Genomic DNA, 26,868 nt, shown 5'->3' on the forward strand with positions numbered 1-26,868 from the left:
TCATAGTAATGTCTTCAACCATATTCTTGAGCTACCTTACATCAAAATCAACCTCGCATAGGATGCTAGTTTCATATAAGTCTTTCTTCTTGATTCTATCCATATCCAGGTCTTTGATCTATGATTCTAACCTCCTAGGTCTGTACTAGGACCTGTCTGCTGTTGTAATGATCTGTCTCAAGAACCAAAACTCCTCTTACCCGCAACTGAAAAATCTAAGTCAAAACTCTAATTTTTGTTTCTAGACACAATTGTTCTCTGGATCCTTGCTGCAACAGCAATGTCCAAAAAAAAAAAAAAGGCTTTGATTGCCAGGTAATTATTACATTTGTTATATTTTCTTTAAAAATAACATGAAAGATAGCTTTTATAAAGATGCTTTGTAAAAACACTGCCTTTTCTATTTATTTTAAATAATATTTATAGTTTTTAAACTTAATTTTTACAACAGATGTACATTCTATGATCAAAATGACGTAGATAATATGCATCAACATCCTACTTTTTAAATGCAATATTAGAATCCATTCGAAAACTGGGTCAGTTCATTTTAAAGTATCTGAAAAGTGATTAGAATATAGGCAGCAAGATAAGCTAATGTAAATTCAACAATTTGCTTTAGGGATATAGAATGACTAATTCGCATTATACAAGGGGCCTTAAAGAAGAACTAGTAGGGATGAAAATAAACAAGGAGGATAAGTAAACAAGAGCATTATTATGCAGACTTTTATGAACCATTAAGCATAATCATAGCTAGGGAAATAGCTTTCTGTTTGCTAGAGATAACCACTCTAAACTCTGAAACATAATGCTTTCAATGACGAACACAAGACTGTTTATATTACAAGCAGAATGAAATGCAGTATCTATGCACGATGTGATATGAGAAGCAAAAGAATAACAATGTCCATCACTAATGTACTTCTGATCAATCAAAGGAAACATAATTGAGTAATAATCTTGTTACAAGGATGTACAAGGTACAATATATTTGAAAGATGTTGTTTTGCACTGAAAAATTTCCTCAGATGTCACTCTTGCTGTATACTTCAGAAGACAAAGTTGAAGGTTCCCGTGGAACCAAATTATCGAAGTTTATAGACTGTCATCATTTCATACACCAAACACCCACTGACTTCAATCAGAAGCATCACAGTCAAAACCACAGCAGGATATGACCCTCATTCTTTTTTTCTTCCATGACACTAGATTTAATGATTATCAACTCAAAAGGCAAAAAATAGTCACACTTTTATGTAGCTATATTATATAGACAATGTATACTGATAAGTCGATTTTAAAATGAATTTGCATCCTTTCGTTTCATCTCTATATGTAAGAATGTGTGAATATTTTTAAAATCCAACATTAAATATAACTGTGAATGGATTTATTTTCTAGAGCCAGCAGGGCCTCAGCAGCACTAACCTTTAAGAGAATAGCTTGCTAAAAGAACTATATTCAGACTCAAAATTTAGTGAGTATAATCAATTTACATTTTTTTGATAAAGGGCTATTTCTAGAAAATAAGGAGATCTCTATGGTATTTCTGAATTAAGAGTATTCCTAACAAGAACAACCTGAATAACAGACAGTAAATTTTTCTTTGCTTAATGGGAATTTCACCAAATAAATGACAAAATGCAACCCATTGCTCAGAAAGGAATTGTTATTTAAGTTCACAAAAAAGTACATAATCATTATTTCCACTCTTACCTCCCGGCTAACCACACAAATGAGAATACATTAAAAGGCAGTCACCTTGTTGACTGGGTGCCAGAGAAAATTTTGCCATTTTTCATAACAAATTCTATCTGCCTCAAGCAAAATGCTGTTCATTGACACAGATGCAGGTTTTTGAACTGATTAACCTGCCTATAGTTTTACCAATACCTTTCACCAGGTATATTTATCAAACATCTGGTCTCACCAGAGAAACAGTCTGAGATTTTTTAGGATACTTTTAGTTTACTGTGTCTTAAAATTTCCCTTAGTCTAGAAACTAAACATTAACCTAACATAGAGCTCACCAGACCTTGTAATGTAAGACAATAACCTAAAATGGATGTCTCACATCAAGAGGCATTTTTAGGCCAAACCACTGACTGAATGGTATTTATGGAATACTTGATAGACACCAGGTGGTATTAATGCTACACAACTATCATCATCATCACTGTTATCATCACTAATAGTTATTAAGCCCTTACATGTACCGACACTGTGCTGAGGGGTATTCTTGTTATTATTTGTTTGGTTTCTGTTATTTCATTTTATCCCCATAAACACCTTTATGACTTAGGTATTATTATTATCACCTTCTATATATATGTGGGAAAAAACCCACAAGTCTTAGAATGATTAAGTAACTTGTTCAAGGCCATGTAGTAAATCTTGAAGGCTGATTTTAAACCCAGGAAATCGGATTCCAAAACATGAAATTTTAACCGCTACACTATAAACTGCTTACCATTCAAAGATCCCACAGTTTAGATAAGGAGATAATATATGCAGACACCCAGTGCTTGAACTCAAAGTATTCAAGTTAGGGTTTTTCTTTTCTCTCCTATGACACATATACTTTCAAGTACAGTTACTGCTATGTAAAAATATATCTTAAATCTGTCTGCTTCTCTGCATCCTCATTACCGTCACCCTGACTCGGTAACCTCTATTTATTGCCTATTTATTGTCTATTTATTGCCATAGCTTTATAACTGATCTCTTTGCTTCAACTTGTGCTTTTTTAGCCTTAAAGCCACCATCTTATTTAATAAGAAAACACTATAACCATTTTGACAATAATGAATAATAAAGCAAAGATGCCCACTACTTCGTCTACTATTCAGCATTGTACAAGGTTTGACAAGTTGATACTAAAGGGTTGATACTAAAAATTGATACTAACTCCCAATACTAACTCTCCCCATTTACAAGAGAAACAAAAAGGTGAAATACTTAGGAATAAAATTAACAAGAAATGTGCAGACTTCTATGAAGAAAATTTGAAAACACTCCTTAAAGCTGTAACAAAGTATACTCAAGCAAATGAAAAAATATCCCTTTTTCTAGGATAGAATGTCTCTACAACATAAAGATGTCAGTTCTCTCTATGTTAATTTATAAATTAAGAATAATCCCAATAAAAAAATACCAGGAAGTTTCTTTTTCCTTCCCTGGAGCCAAAAAATTAATACTAAAGTTAATATGGAAAAATAAAACCCAAAATTAGAGGGTAAGCATTGAAAAAGAAAAACCTAAAAGGCAGGATCATGGAGGATCACAAATGAAAACATACTATGGCCTTCTATTAAGAAAACAGTTCAGTACTTGTGCATGAACAGACCAACAGCTCAGTGGAATAGAATAAAAAGTCCAGAAATAGATCTAAGCACACAAGGAAATTTAGTATATGATAATGACAGCATCTCAAATCACTGGCACAAAGATAGATCTTTTTTTTTCAAAATGGTGCTGAAACAACCAGTTATCCAATTTTGGAAAAGATTAAAAGATAGCCTATTTCACACCATATACAAGAATAAACCCCAAATAGGCCAGAGGTCTAAATGTTAAAAATAAAACCAAGTAAGTACTAGAAAAAATTCTGGATATAGATAAAAACTTTCTATCTATGACTCAGATCCAGATTTAATAAAAGTTTGATAAATTTGACTATATAAAAATCTAAAAGGCATCATGAAAATTATTAAAGCAAAATCAAAAGATAGTTCACAAACTGGGAGAAAAACTCCAACATACATCACAGCTAAAAGACCAATATCTCTATCTTTATAACAACTTCAAAAAGTTGAGGAGAAAAGACCAAAAACCCAATAGAAAATGGGCAAAAGGCATTAATAGGCAATTATATACAACAAATATATTACAATATATACATATATCCTTTAAACATATGAAAAAATGTTCAAACTCATTCATCACAATAGAAATGCAAACTGAAAGTACACTGAGATACTATATTTCGTCTATCAGATTGACAAAAATTGTAACAGTCCATTCTGTTAGTGAAGCTGTAGGAAAATCGGCACTCTCCCTCGTTGTGGATGGGAATGCAAAGTAATGCAATGGTTATGGTGAGGAATTTGGTATCTAACAAACATTGCAAATGCATTTACCTCTTGATATGGCAATCCTACCTGTAGGACTTTGCCTTAAACATACAAACCCCAAAATAGGAAAATATACATGTACAGAGTTATTCATTGCAGTGTTGTATGCAACTGCAAAATATCAGAGGCAATCTAAATGTTCATGCATAGGAAAGCTTGTTGAATAAACTATGTAAAGTGCAAAGACTTCCTATAGTATGCTAACTTTTATTTAAGGGAAAAGGGGAAAAAGACAGTTCATAGTCATCTACTCATGCAAAAAAGAAAAGCAGGAAGGATAAATCAGAAACAAATGATATTTATTACCTCCAGGGAATGCATACTTCTTAGGTAGAAAAAAATTGATGGTGATAATGGAGTAGAGGATTTGGAGTAACACTTCTCTCACTATACATTTTTGTTCATAGTTTTGGTATCATGTCAGTATTTCAGATGTTAAACAAAAATAAAACCAACCAAGATGGGGAAAATAAAAACTAAAGTGGAATATAAGCAGAAAAAAAAACCTTAATGTTATTGCAAATAAATTACATCTCAACACTGAATGGGAGGGAGGAGAATGACTAACCCAACTAACTTATTAACACAATATTTTGACTATATACCTTCAAGCTACAGTCCAAAAAATCCCACTCTAAACAAACAGTGAATTCCAGATAGAGGGGTTTTTTCTTTCCCCAGTGCTATGGGCTAGCAATTATGAAATACTTGTGGGTGTGTGTATGCTAGCATTCAGCAATGAGTGTAGCATATTTTAGAGAAAAGGAGACAGATTTCTTATTTCCTGAGAAGGGAGTTACAAATCTGAAGAGAGTGGAGGTTAGAATGTGTTTTGTGGTTTTATATCAGAATCAGAATTGGAGTTAACAGTATGAACTCATGGTTTTTCCAGTAGATGATATAGGTATATAGATAGATTTTAGATACATATGTGTGTGTGTGTGTGTGTGTGTGTGTGTATATATATATATGTGTGTGTGTGTGTGTGTGTACATATACACACATAGATGTGTATATATGTATGTGTATATACACATACATACACATATACAAATGTATATACATGTATAGGCACACAAACACATACAGACATATTCTATCTTTGTCTACTAAAAGGATCTAAAGCAATGGCAATTGCATCCCAGAAGTAATGAACACCTAATGTCCAGATCATTGTCTCTGCATATTATTCTCCTGCAAAAGTAACCAGGACTTTAACCCACTAAATAAAACAAAAATGCATTAGTTCATACTAATATACAAATGAATGCTTGGAGGAGTAGAGAAAGCTCTTCTTTTTAGTAAAATGTCAACTAGTAAACATAAAAGGAACTATAGAATTGTAAAATTACCATTTGTCATCATAGGAAGCAATAATTCAGACAAGAGTCATCAATGAATGCTAAATCTAGTGGGTGTAAATTTGGTGAAAAATAGCATATTAAATTATCCCAAAGTATCTCTCCAAAATATACTTATTAATTACAAAAGAAAACCTATTAACTTTCAAACTGGGATACCTAACTGTTACAATCTTAACCAAATGACCAAAGTTAACACCACCTTTAATAGTATCTTCTGATAGGCTGCTTTGAAAGACTATCATTTCTGTGGCATTCCTGCCAAAGATGCTAAAGTGAACATAATCATGAGGAAACAACAGCCAAATCTAAACAGAGGAACAAAATAACCAGCCAACACTCTTCAAAAATATTAAGGTTATGAAAAACCTAAGACAAAAGGTCTTCAGTAGGACTGAAGAACAGTTTTAGATTAAAGGGGACTTAAGAGATACATAACTAGAAGCAATGGATGATGCTGGATTTGTCCTATATAAAGATTTCTTTCCTTCTGCTAGAAAAGTCATTATTGGGAAAATGACAAAATTTGAATTGGGTCTATAGATTTGACATTAGGATTATATCAGCATTAATTTCTTGATTTTGGCAAATCTACTTTGGTTATGTAAGGGAATACCCTTGTTTTTAAGAAATAAACATTTAAGTATTTAGAAGTCAGGGGTCTCATGTCAATTTATCATCAAACAATTTAGAAAAGGTAAAATGTATCTAAAGAGAGAGTGATAATTTACAATAGCCAAGATATGGAAGCAACCTAAATGTCCATTGATGGATAACTGGATGAAAAAGTTGTGGTATATTTATATAATGGAATACTATTTAGCCAAAAAAATTGAAATAATGCCATTTGCTGCAGCATGGAAGGACCTAGAGACTGTCATTCTAAGTGAAGTAAGGCAGAAGACTGAACAGAGCTAACATACACAGAACATTCCAAACAATAGCATAAGGATACATTTTCTTCTCAAGCACACAAGAAACATTCTTCATGATAGATCATATGCTGGGCCACAAAGGAAGCTTTAGCAAATCTACAAAGATTGAAATCACATCTAGTTATCTTTTTCAACCACAATGGAATGAAATTATAAATGAATATAGGAGAAAAATTGAAAAATTAACAAATATGGGAAAATTAACCAACACATTCCTGAACAATGGGTGAAATAAACCAAAAGGGAAATCAGAAAGTATCTTGAGTAAAGTGAAAGAGAAAACACAACATACTAAAACTTATGGGATGCAGCCAAAGCAGTTCTAAGAGGGAAATTTATACTGATAGAAAGGTCTACATTACCAAAAACAAACAAATGAACAAAACAAAACAAAATAAAACAAAAAGATCTCAAATAAAGAACCTAACTTTATACCTCAGAAAATAAGAAAAACAAAGTCTGAAGTTAGCAAAGGGAAGAAAATAATAAATATTAGAGCAGAAATAAATGAAATAAAGACTATAAAGACAATAGAATGGTATTTTAATGACATTGAACTGGTATTTTAAAAAGAGAAACTGAACAAGTCTTTAGATAGACTAATCCAGAAAAAAAGAGAGGAGACTTGAATAAAATTATACATGAAATGGGAGACAATATAACTGATACAGTAGAAATACAGAAGTTCATAAGAGACTGCTATGAACAATTATACACCAACAAATTGGATGACTAAAATAAATGGTTTATTTCCCAGAACATATATACTACCAAGACTGAATTATGAAGAAATAGAAGATCTGAATAGATCAATAATGACTAAAGAGAATGAAGTATTAATTCTCAAAAAATGCTAAGAAAGAAAAACCCAGGACCAGATGGTTTTACTAGTGAATTCCACCAACCACTTAGAGAAGAATTAATGCTAATCCATCTCAAACTCTTCCAAAAAACTAAAGATGAGGGAACACTCCCAAACTCGTTTTAGAAGAACAGAATTACCCTGATACCAAAGCCAGAGAAGGACAATACAAGAAAAGAAAACCACAGGCCAACATCCCTGATGAATATATGTGCAAAAGTGCTCAACAATATCCTAGTAAACCAAATTCAACAGCATCGTAAAGGATCATAAAACATGATCAAATGAGATTTCTTCCTGGAATATAAGAATGGTTCAACATATGCAAATCAATATACATGCCACACAGCATTAATAGAATGAAGGATTAAAATCACATGATCCATCCAACAGATGCAGAAAAGCATTTGACAAAAGTTAATACTCTTTAATGATAAAAGTTCTCAGTAAATTCGGTATAGAAGGAATGTGCCTCAACATATTCAAGGTCACATGTGACAAACCCACAGATAACATCATATGCAAAGATGAAAAGCTGAAAGCTTTTCCTCTAACATCAGGAGAAAGACAATGGTGCCCACTCTAACCATTCCTATTCAACATAGTACCAGAAGTCCTTGAGAGAGCAATTAGACAAGTAAAAGAAATGAAAGGAATACAAATTTTTTAAAAAGTAACACTGTCTCTGTTTGCAGACTGCATGATCTCATATGTAGAAAACCCTAGAGATGTCACCAAAAAACCCTACAGATGTCACCAAAAAACCCTAGAGACGTCACCAACAAATTCAATAAAGTTGCAGATACAAAAACCGGCATACACAAATCAGTTACATTTCTGTATACTAATAACAAAATATCTGAAAAAAAAATAAAGGCAACAATGTCATTCATGATTAGCATCAAATACAATGAAACACTGAAATAAATTTAACCAAGAAGATGACAGATCTGTACACTGAAAACTGTAAGATACTGATAAAAGAAAATAAAAAATACATACAATAAATGAAAAGATAACCTAAGTTTGTGGATTGGAGCAACTGAAATTGTTAAAAATGCCCTTACTACTCAAAGCCACCTATATATTCAATGCAATTCTATCAAGATTCCAATGGAATTTTTTACAGAAAAGCAATCTTAAAATTCATAAGGAATCATAGAAGACTCCAAAGAGCCAAAGCAATCTTGAGAAAGTAGAACAAAACTGGAGCTATCACAGTTGCTGATTTTAAACTATACTACAGAGCTATAATAATCAAAACAGTGTGATGCTAACAGAAAAATAAACAAATAGACTAATGAAATAGAATTTAGAGACCAGAAATAAACTTATGTATATATGGTCAACTAATATTTTACAAGGTTGCCAACAATACACAGTGGGGTAGACAGTCTTTCCAATAAGTAGAGCTGGGAAAACTGGATGTTCACAAGCAAAGGAATAAAACTGGACCCCTATCTTACACCACTCATAAAAATTAACTCAAAATGAATTAAAGACTCAAACGTAAGACATGAAGCAGTAAACAACTAAGGAAAAAACACAGGGAAAAGGCTCCTTGAAATTGCTCTTGGCAATGATTTTTTGGATATGATACCAAAAGCACAAGCAACAAACACACAGACAAAAAAGTGGTACTACATAAAACTAAAACTCCTCTGAACAGCAAAAAAAAAAAAAAAAAAAAACAGTCAACAAAGTGAAGCAGCAACCTACAGAATGAGAGAAAATATTTTCAATTTATCAGAATAGACTTTTTTTTTCCAAAGAAGACATACAAACAGCCAACAGGTACATGAAAAGATGCTTGACAGCACCAATCATCAGGGAAATGTAAATCAAAATCACAATGAGATATTACCTCACACCTGTTAGGATGGCTATTATCAAAAAGACAAGAGATACATTACGTTGGCAAGGATGTGGAGAAAAGGAAACATTTGTGCACTGTCACTGGGAATGAAAATTGGTGTAGCCACTATGGAAAACAATATGGAAGTGTCTCAAAAAACTAAAAAATAGAACTACCGTATGACCCAGCAATCCCACTTCTGGATATATATCCTAAGGAAATAGAATCTCTATTTTGAAGAGACATCTGCATCCCTATATCCATCACAATATCCACAATAGCCAAGACATGAAAACAATCTAAGAGTCCATCAATAAATGAATAGATAAAGAAAATGTGGTGTATATATACAGTGGAATACTACTCAGCCATAAAAAATGAAATCCTGCCATTTGCAACAACATGGATAGACCGTGAGGGCATTATGTTAAGAGAAATAAGTCAGACAGAGAAAGACAAATACAAGTATGATGTTACTTATATGTGTAATCTAAAAAAAGTCAACCTCATAGAAACAGATTAGAATGGTGGTTTCCAGGGGCCGGGGAGCAGGGGAAACTTTTAGTTTTAAGATGAATAAGTTTTGAGGAGCTTATATTCAACATGGTGCTAAGTTAACAACAGTATATTATATAATTGAAATTTGCTAAGAAAGCAAATTATAAATGTTCTCATGACCAAAAAAATTTAATTATGTGAGGTGATGGATGTGTTAACTCTATCATCATAATCATTTAGCAATATATGGTGTACTAAATCATTATGTTGTACATCTTAAACGTACACAATATTATATATCAATTATACCTCAAGAAAGCTGGAAAAAATAAATAAAATTATATATTTAAATTTTATACATACTATATATATCAATTCATCCTTCCTTCCTTTTGTATTATCCCTCTATGTAGATTTCTATCTTTTTGTTTTTCAATCTATATATTGTATAGATGAGATGTATATCTGGAATACTTGCCATCAACTATAAATAACAGTTATTAACAGATGATGAGGCTTTGTAAAAATAAAAAAGTTTACATTTTCATCTTCATACTTACCTATATTGCTTGAATTTTAAGATAGTTTCCATATATCATTTTTTAAAAATAAAGTCATTATTAGTTTTCAAAACAATCAATTTATACTATAATGCTACAGCACCTTTCAGGGAGTTTGAAATCCACTTTAAATCATAATTTTAATTCCATGATGGCTTCCACCCAAACTTATAGAATAAAGGCAAAGTAATATACCATTATAACAGCCTTAATTTAAAGAACCTAAAACGTTGAGTGTGATATATTTAACTATATAATTGTAATGGAGTTTAATTAGAATTTCTGAATTTGCTTCTCATGGGTTATGCCAAATTATTAGCTGAGAGAACTGAAGCACTTCTCTATCATAAGCAATTCCCTTCCAGGAAAGTTAAGCATAAGGGGGACAAGAGTGGAAGAGTCTTTTGATTACCAAGAAGAGCTCCAATACAGTCTACTTTGCTGCAAATGCAGTAATACAGCAAGCTAGGACTAGTACCACTAATGAGAGTGTATACCAAGATGCTGTAAACAGACAGCACCACTAGCTGAGAGGAAGTAATCCCAAACACAGCAGACAGAAAAGCAAAAATCAAGTCCCCAAGGATACCTGTAAAAAGTGCATATGTGATACTAACAAGCTCTCTATTAGGGCAAAAAAATCAAAATCTAACTTATTCAGAATTCAAAAAGTACATTAACATTCTAGGGTAAAAAAAAAGTCATTAACAGTGAGGACATGAAGTCTACTGTTTGAAATAGTATTAATAAATTTAGAAATTTATTATCTCCAAACTGCATTATTTATGGATGTTTAGACATCTTACATATTTGGCATTCCAGTCACCATCATAGTGGCTTAGAATAGATCTAATGAAATATGGTAATGTCACCATAGGTCACACTATGCAATAATGTCATTAAAATTATACTGAAGAAAAGCAAGAATGCATGAAAATTAAAATACTTGTTAAATGTATCTTGAGTCAAGAAACTAATATGCTATTGAAATAAATGTGCCAGTTTCCAGCAAACATTAGACACTAATTTTCAAGATGATTGCACAGAAGCTCAAAAGCTTAATAAAAATTATACAGACCCTTTGTAAAGAATAAAAATCAATGTTGGTATAAACATACCTATCTTAACTTAAAATGTGTTTCTTTTATTGTTTCTGACTCTTTTATCCTATCTGTCTACTCTCCCATTTTATTTTTTTTTTTCTAGTAGCTACCTATTTCTTTCATTGCATCTCTTGTGGACCATATCATGGACTCTTTCAGATCTAATAGATGTTACATAAACACTTGTCATTTTCACTTCAAAATATTATTTAACCTGTATTCTCTCATCCATTATAAGATGAAAAATTTACCTGTCATTTAATTCTCTTAACCTTCCTATCAACCAAAACCCATTTATGTTAGAAAATTGAGGATTTTCCACATTTTTAAGTATTATTATATTGGTATTATTAATAGGTGATTTTACGAATTATGTTTTTATTTTCATGAAATGATACTCATAAAATTAGGTCATGCTGTATTTATCTATTTTCAGTGTTCACCACTGATTCTACCATACCGTGACTTTCCCTTTGTGGAGATACTTATGTTTATGGATCTTTTTATTTTTCCCCATGGTCTCTAAATAATGACTGGTACTTTTTGCCTTTTCTACTACACACATTTTAATCCTAACTCTGAATGAGATAGTAGTCCTATCTCTTTGCTCTGCTTAGATCCTATTTTGGGTTTTTGTTAACAGTAGAAGTTTACAGTTTGTGATACAGCTCTTCCAATTGAATTTTAATGATTTCTTTAGACCACAACTAGGTCATGTCTAAACTTTTGGTACTAAATTGACTATATGCACTTGAAATAGACTTCTGACACAGTTATCTCCATTAAAAAATGTTTCCATCAAATTTACTTTATATTTTGGCACAATTCTGCTATTTTGACCATTTCATTACCTTCCTCCCATCCACCATCTGCACCTTCCCTCTTAAAAGGCAGAGCTTAAACTAGTAAATCTTACTGATAGTTTACGTCTTCCACATGCACAACTGAAATATACATGGTGGAAATATTTGAAGACGTTTATAATGTAAGTCATTAAATTGATTTTTTTAAAATAATGGGAGTCACCCATTCCTAGTCTTCTTATCAACAACAACATTTTTCATAGAACAGTTCAATAATAATTTAATGTAATTTTTTGATCAATTTTATGTAAGTCTTTTTTTATAGGAAGAGGAAGTAAGAAATCATTCTTTAAGTTCACATAAAATTTAGTATTATAGTTTTGCCTAGACTGTTAACTGCCTTTCTTTAGGACTTTAAGAGATTAGATTTGGTTATTTAAGGGTCCTAGCAAATTTGAAAAAGTAAAATTTGAAAATTAAATAATTAGTGTAGATTCCCATTTAAATAATAATAAGACACACTGTCTCAATATACACAGCTCAATAGCTGATTAAAAATAAATAAGACAATATGTCTGAAAAGTGTTATATTGAGAAATACTAAGTAAGACACTAGAATGTGGTCAATTATAAATGTATCAAACATTGGTATTAAAATAACAAAGTACATGGGGCTATATTTCCATAATAAAAATGTCCAGTGAGTCTGAATCATAAGTATCAGGAAAGAAAAAATAATGACCAATATCAAAACATAAGAAAGCAGCTCTTATTTCTATGAGGTCCTCCACAGGCATCCATCACACACATATTTCCATTTAATATACTTACAACACACCAAAACCAAAACAAAACAAACAAAAAAACCCCAGCATCACCATGGTTGCCTTGATTCAGAAATAGTAATTATATAATAAACAATGAAAATCATTGTGTTGATAATTAGTGTTTTTATCATTACTGATGTGAAAATGAAGGTCCAATTAAGTAATTTACACAAGGAGAAATAACTAAGAAGCAACTCAGCCAGGAATACAACACAGGTAGTCTGTTTTGACTTCATGTTCTGAAGCACATGAAAGTCTTTTATATTCTTTGTATGTTTGTTAAAACGTTTCTCAAAACTCATTCTAAATTCTTGAAAAAGGATGACAAATCTTCCGTAACTTCATTTGGTTCCCAGGAAGATGTTAACTTCTTATTTTTTTCTTACTCCGTAAGAAAATGAGAAATCCCATAGGCTATATATAACTTCTCTATGCCTGAAAATATCTTCTTTTTCCCTGTATCTAATTGCTATTTTATCTAGATGTGGAATTCCAAGTTCAAAATCATTTTCCTTCAGAACTTCAATGCATTGTTTCATTCTCTTCTACCTTCCAATGTAACTAATGAGAACCCTTATGCCAAATTGATTTAAACTCCTCTGTAAATTATATACTGCTTATCTTGGCATACATTTAGGGTAACCTCTTTATTTTTGATGTTCGACTTTAATCCTTGCTTTGTTGTCCCTTCCAGCCTGCAAACTTAGGTCTTGCTTTAATTCTACGACCATTTCTTCTCAAAATCATTCTTTTATTATTTATTTGATTGTTACCCCCAATTTGTTTTAGCTGTTTTCTCTGGAATTTCAAATAAATGCTGGAACACATCTACTGATTTCCTCACTTTTTCTCTCATACTTTCCAACTCTGACAGTTCGTTCTATTTTTTTCTGTGCGTCAGCTTTTTTTTCTTTTAATTCTTTCATTGATTTTTTTTTTAAGTTTGGCAACTAGAAATTAAAGTTTCAAACACATCTTTTTATTTTGTATTTGCTCTTTTTCCATAGCTGCCTGCTCTTGTTTTCATTCTCAAGTATTTCTGAGGACAAAAATATTGGTTCCTTAGATTTTAGGTGATTCTTCTAAGATCAAGTATTCCATTTGTTCCTGTTGGTCCTACCGCAAAGGGGAAAATGGTTTTCCTCAAGTCTGTACAGACTCTTAATTGTTTATTTATATACATGAATGGATGACTAAGTAGCATAGATTATCTCTGTGTTTAGATGTCTGCTTCCCCAACAGTTTTCTGCTCTGAGTGATAGAGGTCACTAGCTCTGTGTGTGCAGGGAGAGCATATAATTCGCAGATTGCCTTTACTTTATAGTTTGTGGCTGAAAAGTGAGCAAACACTCCCACTCCCCATTACCAAATTAGGTGGACTTTATTGTGAAATTCCAGTATCCTTGTTAAGAGAACTAGATATTTTCAGGCAGACTGTCTTATTTTTTTCCATAATTTGAATCTCTGATTTTAACCCAAGATTAAATTCGTAACTTCACATATGGAGAGCCTCACTGGTTTAAATGTACCCAAATAATCATTTTAACAATCACCCCCACTTGCCATTTCCTCCTACCTGCTTTTCCTGAATTGGCAGTCTTTTTATCACTCTACCATCTGTTCTGTGTAGCATGTCTAAACTAGGGGCAGTAGCTCTTGATGTAATTTATCTATCAATAAGATTTATCTGTCTTCCACAATCCAGAAATGCATATGCTTCAAATGTGTTAATACCTAACTCCTCTCATCCTTGCTGCTGTTATGAATTTATTCCATTTTGTATTCTTTTACTGACATTTGCAGTGTGGCATTGGGACAAAGGGAAGAAAAACACATACGTTCAGTAAAAACCAATAAACGTTATTTTTCAAAAAAATCAATTCCTAGTTATCTACTTATTTTCTTAGAGGACCTGTATTACTGTAGGGCCTGCCAAGCACTGATTCTGAATGTTAGTAAGTTCACCAAAAGCAGACATATCTCAAGGATAGAGACAAAGGCAACCAAGTTGATAGCTGTTTTGCATGCTACCTTGTGCATGTATGTGTAATTGTACACTCCTGTAAAGAAGCAAAGAGAGTATTTGGACCACACATTTTATTAAACTGAGCTGAATGTAACTGTTTATCCATATTTACAAGCTAGCTACATTGCTACCACTGACAATCCTGCTTTTGGAAACCATCCTGTCTCTTTTGCTCATTGTATCATTGTAGCTGAAATCCACACACTCATTCATTCAACAAATATTTATTCAATGCCTGAAATGTGGCATCATTATGTTAGATCCTAAGGATACAACAATGAACAAAAGAGATCTCTGATCTTATCGAATTTGCAAACCATGATAGAGATACACAATAAACATGTAAGCCAACAAATAACTAATGATAAATTTTATGAAGGTACATGAATAAAACAAGCTATACGTGAATAAAGCAACTAGGTTCCTGAGATTAAAAAATAGACTGTTATAAGAACAAGCATGACTCAATTTCCTACCACCCATGGCAGCAGAAATTGAGGAACTGAAAAACATTACTAAAATGATCTTTCCCACTGTCTTGAAGTTGTTCGCCAAGCTTTATATACTAGGTTTTGTGTACCAGGTTGCAACTCACATATGCCTAGATGTTAGTATTACATCCAGTTATTTATTTTGAAGCCAATGTTAAATCTATATATCTCTTATCAACATAAATATGATCAGTGATGAATAAAATAATTTTTGCTTACCAAAAGTATGCTAGATCCAATGATAAAGAGAATCTGCAAAAATATATTAATATAGATATGCTAATGAGCTTTAAAATGACGCATTGTGAACTTACCCTGTAAAACTGGATATCTCCATCATAGTAATAATACCCTATGTACCAAATGGCATATGTGAGGGTCAGAAAAAAGTTTACTTTAAAGTTTAAATATTTCATTATTACTTTTGCTTTTAGCCCTGAATTTTTCAAAGGTTTTCTTAATCATGTTCTCACCAATCAGACTTAAGGTGTCTTGCATTCGAATGTGTAAATATAGCTGACTGACCATAAATTATAATTCTATAACATTAACTGTCTAGTTTTAAAACATTCTCAGGTTAAATGCAAATTTGGCACAAATTCATTCTTCCTTTCTCCCTCTCCCCCTCCTCCTTACTCCTCCTCCCCCCGCTGCTGCCCCCATCACACATACACTCTCTAGCGCTAACTCTTTAGCTCTAAAACTGTGGACATTTTATAGGAGCACACTGGGAATTTGATGTATTCTACAACTATGAACTAAAGAGATTTTGATACTTTTCCCTAACATGTATCTTCTTTCATAACTTCTACATAAATCCTGACTGAAAAAAGGGTCAATTTGTTTCTTCATAAAGCTATCTACTCCAAAGGAAAATCTCTGGAAATGTAAAGCTTTTAAGTGGCATTGTGATCATCATTTTAAAATACTCACTTTTCTTTTTTTGAACCATGCAAGAAACAAGGAGAGATGGGAAGGTGACTGTCAAACTGAACTTTTCATTTCTTTTAAATTTTACTTTTCTTATTGAAGTATACTCAGTTTACAATATTATGTCAATTTCTGGTGTACAGCATAATGTTTCAGTCATACATATACATACATATATTTATTTTCATATTCTTTTTCATTATACGTTAACTGTGCTAGAGTTCTGATATATGTTTATCTGGTTATCTTTTGAATTTCACATTATTATTAAAATGTCTTAAATAGTTGCATTAAAATTTGACTCTAGTACCTTAAGTTTGTTAATGTAAATGAGCTACTTGTTTTAGATCTTACTTTATCTTCCAGTTGGCATGACATACTAATTTGTTTAAATTGCAGTATATATCCTACACATGTGCTAAATATTATCCATTCAAGGCACACTAAAAATTCTGGTCATAATTATATTTTGTCTAATACACATATAATTTACATTGTTTAAATAGAAAAGATGGGTATATTCAAAAGAGTGTCGTGCCTAAAGGTGAAAATTTCTTCTTGCTGTGGCTTCATTTAAACAAGCCTTTAAAAAAAACTTGATTTTTCATAATAATCAGTGAAAAAAATGAAAATAAAAATGAAAATTCCATTATATAACATAAAAGTATTACACTCAAAAAACTATGTTCAAAACCTTTTGGAATCTCTGAGCTATTCTACTTATTAGTAAATCTGCATCTGGGAATCTTCCTTTCACACACAATTCTCATAATGTTTAGCAAATACTAAATCAATTTACATCTGAATGAAACTTTAAGTACCAAAACTGTATGAAATGTCAACGTGACAGTTGAAGAAAACTGTTGTTCCAAGCCTGCCTTAAAATAGAGGCTACAGTTCCTAGGGATTGCCAATGTAACTGTACCTTAGTTCATTTTTTGTTGTGGAAAACTTGCAAGAAATATTTATTTATGAACTGAAACCTGGTTTTTAAACCATTGGTATGAATATAAGATTACTTGATTTACTATCCTTGGTTACACATAATTAATTTTAGTAATAGTTCTGGTATGAGACTTGTTCTGGTGTACAGCATAATATTTCTAATGCTAAAATGCTAAAATGATTTCTATGAGTGACCCCTATTTGTTTCATGAAGACTGGACTTGAGGGGTTTCACAGAGCTGTTCCTATAATTATTATGTCATAACACAGCTGTAGGAGTCTGGCATGCGTAGACTTCCTAGAAGGTAGGGTCTAGTGATAGTACTATTGATAGCTTGTCTTTCTACCCTAGCCTTCCTTAGATACTGGTTTACTTATATTTTAATTTCAGTAAGAAATTCTCATGTTATACATTATGCATCATTAAAAATTGCATTCAGTTCATCAAAATACAAGAGCATGAGGCAATGAATAAAAGTGCTTAAGAACACCAGCCTTAGAATGAGACTGATCTGTTTTTTAATCCTATTTGAGAACTCCTTAACTATGTGAACTCAGGTAAGTTGCTTAACCCCTCTGATTTTTCACTTGCTTCATCTCTAAAATGAGTATTATAATTGTGTCACCAGTTAGTTGTGAGAATTAAATAATAGAGGCAAAGTGCTTAAAATAATGCCTACTGCATAGTAAATTCTTAATAAATAATAGGTATCATTGGTATTAATTGAATTTTATTAGCTAACTAATAAAAGCATCGGTCTGCAATGCGGCAGTAGTTAAAAATGTGGATTATTGAATCAGAAAGACTGCTCTGCTAATTACTGGTACTGCGATCTTGAGCATCTCCCTGCAATTTTCTGTGCCTTGGTTTCTTCATGTACAAAATGGGAATAATAATACTAATTATCTCGTAGGGTTGGTGCGAGAATTTAAATGAGATAATAATTCATGTAAACGGTTTAACACAGCAGCTGGGACATAGTAAACACTCAATAATTTGTTCTTCTGGTTTTCTTATTCTTACTTTCACATTCTATGTAGCTAAGTAAAATGGAAAAACTCCCACTGTGGTGACTCAAATTGTTATCATTTTGAAGAAAAATAAGGGATTATTTTCTATGAAAAGTCTTCCGGTTAAAGTTTAATGAGTGAAGAAAGAATGAACAAAGAACAAGATCAAAGTGCACTGGCGTTTGCCCTCCTTTAACATCTTTGCTAATAGAGTCCTTGGGATAAAGTTCACCTGTAAGCCCAAGTGATTTTAATATCACTTGATTAAAAATGTACAAATGCATATAACCAGATTTATCACTAAACTTTGCAACATATGCACAAAATACCATAGCATCAAAGGGTCTGACAATATTTTTCCACCAGAAATGCCCTTTTATTTACACCTATCTAACAAAAGTTCATCCATTCTTCAAGGGTCAGATCAAAAGTCAGTTCCTCATTGTAGCCTTCCCAGATTCCTTCACAAAAAAAGTCATTTCTATAATTCTCATGGCTCTTTCATTATTCATATTTTAATCACTCATAATACTCTAACTCTTACCATATGTTTTGCATGTATGGTGTGTGTTTCTCTTATTTCTCATACTAAATTATAAAGATCTCAGGAAGGCATAGACTATACATTTTTATTTCTGTTCCACAAATCGTCTAAGCTAGTCTTGGACATAATGGGCATTTAAAAATACTTCATACAATTACAAAATTATAGAACTAGAAAATGTCATAAGTAATCACATAATTCAAGGAACTAAAAATCCAATTATGACACTATAGAAAATAAAGAACAAAACTAGCTCCTTTTTTTTATCCTCAGGAATACAGATACTCTATTCAAGTTAAAGTCTTCCTTTTGTATCACAGAATCCACTTTCATCCTTGGTGAATAATTGTGGTATTTTGGTCTGAAAAATGACTATATACTTTGTTCTCTCCATTTTGAAATTCAGTCTTCAAAAATGCCCTTTTTTTTTTCACTTTCATCGTTGACTACAATAATAAAAATTAACATTTACTAGAGGCATTTTTCATTTCCAGATGGTCTCATCAGGAGTTGTGAAAAGAAATCTTAATATACAGGCTTGAGCTTCAGTTTCAAAAGGTGCTGTTTTTCTCCATAGCAAGGAGTTCCAACACAAGCCCAAAGCATATGAGAAATATCTGGTTCTAGGCATGTGATGGAACAGCTGGAACCACACGTGCCCTCCTAACAGAATCAATTAGAAAACTGGACAATATATATACGTGAAACCATCATTTTTAGAAATTGGTCAAATGGCAGCACAGGACTAGGATCCAAGAGACAAGGGAAACAAAAGAAATGATAGCTTGGCTCTGCGCTGAGACACATTTTCCGAACCAGGGTACATGGAAAGAAAACCTAAGCAGCACGTGGCAGAGGTTCACTGAATTAAAGAGATAGAAATCAGAGTTTGCTGAGGCTGGAACTGGCAGGGCCCTGTATTAGAAAGGTGGCAGATGCACAGAAAAGAGCTCCAAAAATCTGCAGAGGAATCCACTTGTGTCTGCTGCTGAATATTCAGCTGCACCGGCACAGAGAAAAACAACATGAGGTAAGGTAAATAATGACCAAGAAGCTGTAAACTGAGGAGTGCACACAGATTGGGGAGATTTTCAAATTGTAACCAGCAAGATTAGATAGTCCTAATTGAACAGTCAGAGCATTCAGTAGGGACCAAAACAATGTCATGCTCTAGTAGGAAGGCTAAATTGGCAGTAAAGGCTATGTGAGAGGCACTCTAAAAAAGCTTAAAAGAGAAAAACTCAAAAGGAACAAGCTGTTGTACAAGTAACTTAATCACCTGCCATAAAAAGTCAAATATTTTTTAAGAGATGATAACAAAAGCGAACACTCAACAAAGGAAAATTACAATGTCTCACATCTCATCAAAATTAATAGATATGTGAAGAAGAATACGACCCATAAGCAGGAGAAAGACTAGCCAGTGACCACAGAACCTGAAATCATAGTCATGATGGGATAGCAAATGGGAATTTTTCAAAACTATTATAAATATCTCCAAGGATACAAGAAAAACATAAATACAATTAGAGAAATGGAAGACAGGAAAAGAGCCAAGTGAGACTTTTAGAGATGAAAAATATAATGTCTGAAATCACGATATGCTGAATGGCCTTAAATCAGTTAAGACACTGCAGAAGAAAAGTTCAGTAAATCTGAAGATATGGCAACAGAAGCTGCTCAGATGAAGCACAAACAGAAAAAAAATAAAATAAAACTAAAAACCCTGCACTGAGACTTAGTGGCACATAGAGAAATACTCAACAACCCAACCTACATAATAATTGGAACTTTCTTTGACATTTTGTAGTGAGTATCTATCCACAGGGACAAAGGTCAGAATAACGCCAGCCTGTTGATTGGAATCTTTGCAGTCCATAAGACAGTGAATAATATCGTCAAAGCACTGAAAGGTACTAAACTATCACATGAGAATTCTATATTCAGTGATAATAGCCTTCAAATATGAAGGCAAAATACCCTTTCAGACAAAAAATTCGCTGAAAGAAGTTGTAGTCATCAAATCTTCACTACTGAAATGTTAAAAGAAGTTCTTTGGGCAGAAGGAAAAGACACCCAATAGAAATTTGTTTTCTACAGTAAAGAATAAAGAAGGGCTCTAAAGATTGTGAATACATGGGTAAATGTAAAAGACACTTTCCCTTTTTTAAATTTCTTTAGAAGATAATTGATTGTTCAAAGTAAAAGTAATATCCAACTACTGTGCTATTTACAACATATGTTGACGTGGGAAGCATACTTTTATAAACACCTCTCATTATGCATTAAATGGTATCGTAGAATTTGAAGGTAAATTGTGAAAATGTAAATGCACATATCATAAACCACAGAGGAAAATACATGGGAAGTGTGGGGAAAAAACATGACATAGTTTTAAACCCAACTATATTAATAACTGTATTAAAGATGAATAGTCTAAATACTTCTTAAAGATGGAGGTAGTAAGGATGGATGAAAAAAAAAATCCAATGATATGACCTAAGACACACACTTTAAAGATAAAAACACAGATAGTTTCAATATAAAAGAATAAAGAAAGATAACACCATGCAAACACTATTCATAATATAAAAGGAGTGGCTTTATTACTATTGGACAAACTAGATTTGGGGACAAAAAAATATTGCCAAGAGAAGGACATTCCATAATAATAATACGTCAATTCACAAAGAGGATATGATACTCCTAATATGCATGCACCTCATTATAGCACTTTAAATACATGATAGAACTGAATGGAGAAATAGAAAAAGCCCAAATTGTGGTTAGAAATTTCAGAATTTTTTCCTTTGTGATCAAAAGACCAAGTAGACAGAAAATCAGGATGGGTATATAGAAGGCTTAAACGCAATAAACCCACTTAACCAAATGAAAATTTTATAGAATACTTATCCAATGAGAGAAGAACACAGCTTTGTTTTAAGTTCACCTGAAATAGCCAGAAATGGAGCCATAAAAAAAATCTCAATTACAAAGTAGTGAAATCATAAAGACAATGTTCTCTGACCACAATCGAATGAAATCATAAATCAATAATGGAAAGATATTCTCAGTCATGCGTAGTTCTAGCGGCAGAAAACTAAAGCCTTATGAGCTTCAGGTGTCAGGGGACAGAGCTGGAGGTCAGCAGAGTAATTGGAAATTAGAAAGTCAATCCTTAAAAAGCAAGAAAGTCACAGAGAGAGAAAGCTAAAGCTCTGCCCAAATCATTAACTGAACACGAATTACACATGTACAGTGGAGAACTTGGAGGAGTGAGGCTAAGAAAAGCAATCATAGGAGGCTTTAAGAGTGGGGCAGAAATTATCAGAGAAATGCAAATCAAAACTACAATGAGGTATCACCTCACACTGGTCAGAATGGTCATCATTCAAAAGTCCACAAACAATAAATGCTGGAGAGGGTGTGGAGAAAAGGGAAAAAGGTGTGGAGAAAACAGTTGGCAGGAATGTAGTTTGGTTCAGCCATTATGAAAAACAGTATGGAGATTTCTTAAAAAACTAAAAATAGATTTACCCTATGATCCAGCAATCCCAATCCTGGGCATATGTCTGGAGGGAACTCTAATTTGAAAAGATACATGCCCCCAAATGTTCATAGTAGCACTATATACAATAGCTAAGACATGGAAAAAAACCTATATGTCTATTTAGAAATTGTGGTATATTTATACAATGGTATACTACTCAGCAATGAAAAATAATAAAATAATGTCATTTGCAGCAACATGGAAGGACTGGGAGATTGTCATACTAAGTGAAGTAAGCCAGAAAGAGAAAGAAAAATGCCATATGACATCATTCATATATGGAATCAAAAAAAAAAAAAAAAAGGACAGAAATGAACTAATTTACAGAGACAGACTTACAGACATAGAAAAGTTTGGATTACCGGGGGAAACAGGGTAGGGAGGGATAAATCGGGAGTTTGGGATTTGTAGATATTGTAGATAGTGACTACTACATATAAAATAGATAAACAACAAGGCTGTACTGTATAGCACAGGGAACTATATTCAATACCTTGCAATAACCTATAATGGAAAAGAATATGAAAAGGAATATGTGTACATATGTGTATAACTGAATCACTATGCCGTACACTAGAAATTAACACAACATTGTAAAGCAACTAGACTTCAATATAAAAAGAAAAAAAGAGATGACACATGGGAAACCTTTGACATACTGCCAGGCAAAAAAAAGAATGGAGCAGAAATATCAGCTGCTGTATATTGCAAGTGAGACAAAGTTTGCAGTTTGAGAGCAAGCAAAACACAACAAAGCAAAACAAGTGCAACTGTAAAACAACTCAATATCCATTCATGATAAAAATGAAGTAGGGAAGAGAAGAAAACTTTCTCAACCTGATGAAGGACAGCTTTGAAAAACTCTACAGCTAATACCTGAATTCTTTCCCTCTAAGACAACAGGGTAAAGATATCCACTCTCAAAACAAAATACGTACAAAACATCATTGAAATGAATTAAAGAAAATCTAAATAGAGAGATATGATATGTGTGTTGAAAAATTCAATATTGTCAAGATGTCGATCAGCACAGTGTGCTGTACATCTAAGATTACGCATAAAGATCAGTGAAACAGCTCTGAGAATCCAGAAATAGATCCATACTTACAAGATCAATTGATTTTTTTGCCAAAGGTGCCAAGGTAATTCACTAAGGAAATACTAGTCTTTTCAACTACAGAGGCCAAAACAATTTGGATACACGTTTAGAGAAAAAAAAAAAAAATGAACATCAACTGTTACCTCACACCATAAATGAAAATTAACTTGAAATGGATCATAGGCCTAAACATAAGAGCCACAGCTATAAATCCTTGAGAACAGGAGTAGGCAAAACTATGGTCCATGGAGCATATTTGGTCTGTCATCTGTTCTGGCGCAGCACTTGAGCTAAGGATTTTTTTTACATTTTTACAGGAGAAGAAAAGAAGAGAAGGAAAATATGCAACAGAGACCATATGTAGATCTCAAAGTCTAAGATATTTGCTATTTGACCCTTTAAGGAAAAAGTTTTCTTACCACACTATAGACGGCAACAAAGAAGGACTTCTTTGCAACTGAGAGATAGGCAAAGTGCTCTTATATAGTATACAAAAAGTGTAAATCATAAAACATCAATAAATTGTTATTCATAAAAATTTTAAATTTCAACTCTGAAGTACTATTCAAAAATTGAAAAAGCATACCATAGATTTGGAAAAAATATTCACAATTCACTTTCCTATCATGGGACTTATATCTAGAATATATAAATATTTCTTAATACTTAATAATTGAAAGAAAGAACACAAAAAATTGGGAAGAGTTTTGAGAAGACTCTACAACAGAAAATGTGCACATGAACAATAAGCCCACCATTGTTCATGAAGAGATGACAACCATCATTAGTCATCCAGGAGATGAAAATTAAATGTACAATGATGAAATTTATAATGGCTAAAATTTTTAAAAGGTTGACAATGCCAAGAGATGAGGAGGATGTGGAACAATTAAAACTTGGTACATTGCTGCTGGGAATGTAAAATGTTATAACTTTGGACAACAGTTTAACAGGATTACATGAAGTTAAACACACGCTCACCGTAAGATGCAGCAATCCCACTCCTAAATATTAGCTAAGTTAAGCAAAAACTCATGTCAACACAACGACTTGTAAGTGAATGTTCATAGCAGCTTCATTCCTAATAGCTAAAACCTGGAAACATTCATTAACAGGGGAATGGTTAAAGAATTTGTCACAGAACTATAAATTGGAATACAAGTCATAATAAAGAAGATCAAACTACTAATGTAAATGTGTATGAATCCAAAAATACGCTTAGAGAAATAAGTCAGATACAAAATAGTAAATACTGTATAATTTCACTTATATGAAATTCTAGGGGGAAAAAAAACAATATTAATCTATAGTAACAGAGAGAAGATCATTGGATGCCTGTGGCCAGGTTTGGAAAGACCTGACTAAAAAGAGAGCTTAAGGGAATCTTTTTGAGTTATGAAAATGTATATCTTGATTATTGTGATAGCTACACAGGTATAAGTATATGTCAAACCTCATCAATCTGGCACTTAAAATGAGTGTAGAAACAGAAACAGACCCACAGAAATAGAAAACAAGTTTATGGTTACCGGGGGGAGAGGGGGTGGGAAGGGATAAATTGGCAGTTTGAGATCTGCAGATACTAACTAATATATATAAAATAGATAAACAATAAGTTAATTCTGTACAGCACAGAAAACTGTATTCAATATCTTGTAGTAACTTATGGTGAAAATATGAAAATGAATACATGTATGTTCATGTATGACTGAAACATAATGCTGTACAGCAGAAATTGACACAGCATTGTAAACTGACTATACTTCAACAAAAATATATATACAAAAAATGAGTGTACATTATTGTATGTAAATTGTACCTCAATAAAGTTTTTTTTTTTTTTTTACTAGGTACATAAAAAGAATACAAGTCAAGTAATATGGGAGACATAAAGACAAAGTTTCAGGGACTTGTTTTAGGAGGATTTTCAAAAGCAATTTAGGAAATTCTTGAAGGAAACTCCATTAGCAAAGAATAAGTGAACAGGCTGCCAGGAATTCCTCATGGAAGTTTCTTAGGAAGAAGCCTAGAGGGAGGTCGCCAGTTGCTAGACACAGCAGACACTGCTGATCGCCTACATAATAGCTACTATTCCCTTCTTACTTGCTGCTAGAACAATAATTTAATACGGGAATCCTACCCCTCCACCATGTGACTCAGGGTTAAGTCCTAAGTATTTTGATCTAATTACAGTGATCTCTTAACTCTGGCCAAGGTCTGATTTATATGTGAGCATGTGTTCACTTCCAGCTAATCAGACACAAACAGAGATCTGCTGGAAGCTTATGGTAAAGAAATCTTTCTTCTCAAGAAGAGACCCAAGGAAAAAAATTATTCCACTGGACGTTGTTCTTTCTGGGGCAGCCATATTGTGACCATGAGGGAAAAAAGCTTGAAGATAAAGCTAGCACACTGAAGATATCAAAACTGAAAAATGGAAAGGACTGGAGTCCTTGATGACAACACTGAGCCAATGTAATGACCCACACAGGATACATCTACTCTGAATTTCTTTTAATGGGAGAAATAAATTCCTTTATTATTTATTCTGCTTTTGTCTAGGTTTTCTGTGACTTAAAGCTGAAGGCATTCTAACTGCTAATTGCACTGCTATTGGGAGTTCCTTAGGAAGGAACTCGCTAAGGAATACCCTAAGTAGGTAGCTCTGGCTGGAAATTTTCCATACAGTAAACAGCAACTCAAAACAAAATTACTGATTCACATCAAATTAAGAATGGATGGTAAACTACTATAAAGACGCAGAGTAGATTGAACGTAAATGGGCTCCATTTGACTAAAACATAGCTTAAATGAAAAGAAAAACAATACTTCAAATCTGTGTGCACTCATGCAATCTGAAATGGAAAATGGAGATAATTATTCAAACAATTTACTTTTGCTTGAGTTACCTGAGCCATTTATGAAAAATCTATGAGTTGTATGTGATATATTTTGAGACCTTTGGAATTATATATAAAATTATATATAAAATAAAATTTTATATATAAAATAAAATTTTACATGGGTACATGTAAAATTCATAGATTGAAAATAATTTACTATATAATATTTGCAAATATGATTTTAAACTATAAAATGCTACATTTAATTTTATGAGGTATTTAATTGGGCTTATTTACTCACTTGATTTTGCACATGCAGACACGTGTAAAGTTTCAACTGTAATTATAAGTGACATCAACAATATAGACTGCTTCTAGCACTTAGGAAAATTTAGTTATGCTAAATAATAGCAATCCTCACTATTTTTCTGTACCCCTGATGAACATACACAGTAGCATTATTCTACCTACTTTGCAAGTGGAGAAATA

The sequence above is a fragment of the Camelus ferus genome, chromosome X (assembly GCF_009834535.1).
Source record: "Camelus ferus isolate YT-003-E chromosome X, BCGSAC_Cfer_1.0, whole genome shotgun sequence".
Taxonomy (NCBI): domain Eukaryota; kingdom Metazoa; phylum Chordata; class Mammalia; order Artiodactyla; family Camelidae; genus Camelus; species Camelus ferus.